General features: G+C 29.9%; 1 pseudogene; it reads left to right on the top strand.

Annotated features, from left to right (window-relative positions):
- Positions 1-2535: 2535 nt before the first annotated feature.
- LOC149534493 (uncharacterized) overlaps positions 2536-6000 on the top strand; it is a 53156-nt pseudogene continuing 49691 nt past the window's right edge.

Here is a 6000-nt window from a genome sequence, read left to right as displayed (position 1 = left end):
CTATAATTTTAGTTTAAGTATAATTTCAGTTTTGAAGTCTAAGTGTTGAAGTAAAAAAAAAATGTAACTAATAGTTTACGTAATGTTTCAGTTCAACTAGTTTCAAGTTTCAGTTTAAGGTTTGCATTTTTGTTCAACTAGTTAACACTAGTGGCGTTCCAATATACCCAGAGCTCCCAATGTAGAAACTCGGGCTCTGATACCAGATGTAACGCCCTGCCAAGGGACCCAAAAGAATTAACCTAAAGTTTCACTAAGTTTGCTAAACATTTTATTTTATTTTAAAGTAAGAATGTATAACATACACATCAAACACATAGTAGCGGAAGCAATAACATGTAATCATCGATAACCATACTTTGCAAGTTACATTTCTTAAGGATCCCAAGACGTTGAGTCACATTTAAATTTAATTAATTCTAAGTCTAACAACTATCACATACATATGAAAGAATAATCAGAAGTCCCATGTCCATATAATACATTTGTTCTGAATGCCTCTTGGCAGATTAATTCGGAATGCTCAATCATCCACTGTACAAGTCACAGGGTATGAAAGGCTTAAAAGAATATACATATGTAAAGATAAAGATACAACATCCTCAAATCCATGATACAAAGTACAATAAAAATATATGAAACTATTCACTATACATGATACATCCATACATCCATAATGATAAAACATCTATCATAAAATCTAACCATCCATCATAATAATCCAAGAACATAATGAAGGTAAATGCCAATCACAAAAACACTAGCCACGGTGACCACGGAACGAATCTCAATGGTAAGAGTAAAAAGCACTACCACCCGACCGCGTGGAACCTAAATGGTCCACTCCCACCGCGCTGAGGAGATAGTCTCAAGTCCCAAATAGGATAACAAAACCTATAATCATATATACTTTCTAAGTCCAAGAAATCCTATAAGTATGCTAACTCAAGGGTTCCTAAAAAGATCGACATCTAAACCCAGAGGTACCACAAGACATGTAGGAAACCTAATATGCAAGCGGGAAAGTGTCATCGCAAAAGTCACGTAGAAGTTACCTGAGCAATCCCTTAGGAATCTCGGGTCCCTACTGATCCCTGCGGCCACTAGTATCCTCTCTTATTGACGAGGCATACTATGGAATGCAAAGTCGTAACCAAGCGTTCTCTCTACCCCATCCTAGTCTGTACTAGCACTCAAGGCATGGGAGAGAACATACAATTATCTTGTTAGGTTCATTTTCTCTCATTTAGTGTAAATGTTTTCACTTATTAAAACAACTTACAATGGGTTACTCCAGGCAGCCTCTTAGGGCCCCGATCCCCATTGCAAGCCACTTCCCGACACTACACATAGATAACCTACCCTAGGCTTATGAAATCACAAATCAAGAATCATAATAAAATCACCTCAGTCCTATACAAGCAACTGAAAAACATCATAAAAGATAAGCCACAAAATTACATCATTCTTCATGAGCAACCGATAAGCATCCAATAATAATCATATGATCACGACAGTTCTCTATCAGAAACTGAAGGCATCAATGATAAATCACAAAATCCAATGGTTCTCCAATGAGCAACCAGAAAGTATCCCAATAGTAAATTACAATACTGATCGAAGACTCCAAAATGGTCAAGTCAAAACATGACATCATCAAGAACATAACAAACACTTCAGTCCTCTCAAGCGACCAAAAAGCAATCCAAGTATAACTAATCGAGACTCAAAAATGGTTATCAAATATAACTGATCGAGACTCGAAAATGGTTAAGTTAGGTATCTCAAATACATACATCTCAGCTTCACACAAGGAAACTGGAAAGCAATAACAAATAGTAAACACAATCATGTCATAGAGCACTTCATCACATTACCATGGTCGGGTTAAGAAAGATCGAGACCAAATCATCCTGACATCACATTTACAACCTCGAGCCTCTGGTAACAACCTAAACTGGTCAACACTAAACCAACCCCAAAACACAGAGAACACATAGAAAACATCAAAGTTTCAGAGATTGGATTTGAAAGTATATTATTATTGAGTTAAGGTAAGGTTTATGTTTCCATTTAATGTCGAATTCAGGTAACTAAGTTTTCACAACTACCCCTTACGATTAACCCATTTCTATAATAACTTCCATTAAGTCAATAATCCGAATCTACAATTTAATCAAATAATATTCATTATTAATTAAATTTAATTAAACTAATTTTAATTAAATTAATCAATAATTACTTGTTCTAATTACTTATTTTAATCTATTTATTAATTGTTAATTTATTAATATTTAACCAAAATTATTAATAAATTAATATTTACAAAAACTATGCTAAATGCATTATTATTTAATTATTAAATATTAATAAAGATTAAAATATTATTAATTAAAATATATTAAAAATTTATTAATTAAAATTTTTAAATAATAATAAAATTTATTTTTAGAAATAATAAAAATTATATAAAAACTAAAATTAAAAAAAAACATTTAAAAATACACGTTTAAAGCTCGTCGGCTTGCAAGACCCATGTGGTCTGTTGCAGTCCTGCGGTCGCAGGGCCTGCGGTGGCAAGTACTCTGTACCTGTCGTCGCAGTACCTGCGACGTAGGTACTGTCGGCTCCGCCGACAGTGGGGGTGGGCACGGGGTAATTCCCTCCCTCCCACTTAATCATATTTTTTGTTTTATATATTATTTAAAAAAAACAACAACCATGAATTTGTTTTTTTAACAATTTCCCTTTTTTATTTATTTGAAATTTAATTTTGTTTAAATATATAAATATATATATAGATTTATAAATATACTAACTCAATTCCTCTTTAATATATAAACATATAAATATATTAAAGAATTGCCTCTTTTTTTATATTGGTATAGAAATATAGTCAACCATCCAAACTTCTAATCTAAAATTTCGGTATTAGATTCAACCCTTTCCATTTAAATCTCATGTATATAGAAGTTTATAAACAAGCATCTGATAAATTCCAATATCGTAATGTTTAAATATTCCTCGCAGAGAATTTCAGATTTACAAACCCCAGACACGAAGAAGATAGGAAAGGAAAATTGCATATTTATTCGATAATAAAAAACACAAGACCCTACCCGATCCTGATGTTATCATGCAATCTCCAGGAATTGTAAAAGAATTCGCTCCTGTCAGTAACCTTCTTCTGGAAAACTTTCTTAGTATCAACCTTCTAAAATTCGCTTCCAAAAGTAGTCTCCCAAAAATTTCCGTCCAAAAACGTGTCCCAATTCGTGTCTCCGAAGAATGAACCCCCAACATTGTGATAAGCAAATTTTCTCCTCAAACTGGGGCACTTAATTGTGCGTTCACCCGAGAAGACTCTTTGCACAACTGAGTTAACTCCAATTACCCTTTCTTATCTTTTCTTTTAATTTGCATTCATCTTTTATGCACATTAAGTTGATTTATTAAATAACTTTATTTAAAATTCTACTTGACTTCTATTTTAAATTAATTTATTACTTTAATCTCATATGCACTTTATGAAATTAAAATAACATTATTAATTTCTATAATTTAATCTTTTAATTTATTACTCAAATTTAAACTCATGCTTAGATCATGCGATCTAAAATCCTTTAATAATTTAATGTCTTTCAACTTTTTAAATTAATTTTAGAAACTTAATTGATAACATATTTAATTAATTTAATTAACAATAATATTTAGCATTTATTTAAAAATGGACTCCAATATATTATTATTAAATTAAATAAATATTATCCTGTTCTAAATTTATCTTTGAACTTTAATCTCCAAATTTAGTTCTTTTATTTAATTAATTTCTCAATTAATTAAATATTAAAGATATCATATTAATTCTCTATTAAATTAAATCATTAATTAATCTTTTTAATTAGACTTAATTAATAGAAAATACATCAAGGACTCATATAACAACATACGAAAACCCTACATAGAAAAACACATACTAAATCAAAATAAAAAAGTTATAATCCTGAAATTACATCATTTGATGCATTCGGAGGGTACTTAACTCAGATACTTGTCCTAATTATCAATTAGGACAATTGGCTAAAGGGTTTAGAAATTGGACTTAAGAGTTTATCTCCCCTCTCTTACCATTGAGACAATGCGATAGGTACGCTCATATTGGCAATTCAGGGAAGTTGATACCCGGTACCTGCAACCTGCATAAAATCCACGCATGTACAAACACAATATTCTAAGCTAAACAAATAATGGCAGGAAGTGGTGCATCGTATAGATCCCGACTAGCAAGTGACTATGACTCCCTTCCTTAACCACATCAGAAACACCATACATAAATAAAAACAAACACACACACCATACACATGCAGTATGTGGTAAGTATCCATAAGAAAGCACGTGTGATAATAAACCATCTAACTAATCATCATTGATAACTGAAAACATTGAATAATCATCATACATGCATGAAATATAGAGTACCAAGTAATCTCATCATATAATAAACTGAGTGTAAAACAACATCTGATAATCTCTAGAATAATAATACTAATCATCAAACATAAATTGGCCTAAAAGAGTTGGCAAGGATGATAGAAATGCGACTTAGGGGTAGGCACTACATCTTATGGTGAGAATTCGAATGATTGGATGTAATCTTTCTATCAATTATATTTTTAGATGCATATGAACAAACCCTTTTATGGTTAAATTTAGAGAACAATTATTTTAAGAGAAATTTTTTAATTCATCACAAATTGTCCTATCGCTGCCCCTTGGATAGACCCGAACTCAGTCATTCATAACTTTTTATCGTGATCGAATTTATTCGATCGCTCCAGTCAGTATTGGCGCAACTTGGCCTTCTCCAACATATTTTAATTTCAGCCCGATCCAACAGTTCATTAAGGAGATATGACCGTTGTACTGGGACTGTTTTATTCAAGAACAGATATTTCTCCATTTTCCATAACCAAGAGTTGTTTATGCTTAAACTTCACAAAAATAATATATCAAAGCATGGAATGAATTAAAGATATTATTGCAATTTTTTCTTAGTAGAATCTTATTAATATGCATTAGTTAATAGTTGAAGAAGTGTAATTAATTATTAGTCAATCTAAATAAATGGATTTTTAAATGAGAGAAAACTAAAAGAACAGATATTTTAATATAGTTTATATAGTGAACTTTTTATAATGTATATTGAATACTATTTAATATATATTAAACAATTTTAGAGTTGTTTAATGAAGATGATAATGTTAAGAATTTGAAAATTATTCATGTTAAAATCTACAATGAGTCTTATTGGTTTGTGATAGGGATCTTTATATAGACAAAATATTATTAGAACAATTAGAAAATGGAGTCTAATGGTTGATTTTAATATTGATTAAATAATTGTAAGATGATAATTTATATTATGTTGATTTAAAATTTAGAAACTCTAAATGATATTGGATTAAGATTGAATTGTTATGTTAATACATTTGAATACCTTATGGTGTTAAGAGTTAGTCAAATATTAACTAATGGAATTTATGAAAATAATAGTTTGATGAGTTTATGATTTATTAATGTTTGTTGGGTCTAACAAACTATTAATAAATAATGGTTTAAATAATTATCAATAAATTCGATTAGAGTTAATCTAGAGGAGATTATTTGATGATTAAAGTTTGGTAAAAGATATTAGTTTTAGATTTGAAGTATGATTGATTTTTAATCAATTCACATTCATTGAGTTGTCAATATAATTATATTATGCGATTGAAATTTATCTTGAAATGACTATCATTAATACGAATTAATTAAGGAAATATTAGTATTCATAAAGAATGATGAATGTGATCTATTAATAAGATTTTCAATATAGCTTGTCATTAAATATTAGTAAGTTGTTATTATTGAACTATGAACATGAACATTTGTGTATGGCTGACTTTTAGTTATTAGTCAACTAATAATCATTGGGTTGATGGTTTGATTGTGAAATTATTA

Source organism: Cupressus sempervirens, chromosome 10, assembly GCF_028749045.1.
Source record: "Cupressus sempervirens isolate cs-2001-9-10 chromosome 10, ASM2874904v1, whole genome shotgun sequence".
NCBI classification, from domain to species: Eukaryota; Viridiplantae; Streptophyta; class Pinopsida; order Cupressales; family Cupressaceae; genus Cupressus; species Cupressus sempervirens.
The sequence above is the reverse complement of the archived record's forward strand: the minus strand, read 5'-3'. Positions and strand labels throughout refer to the sequence as shown.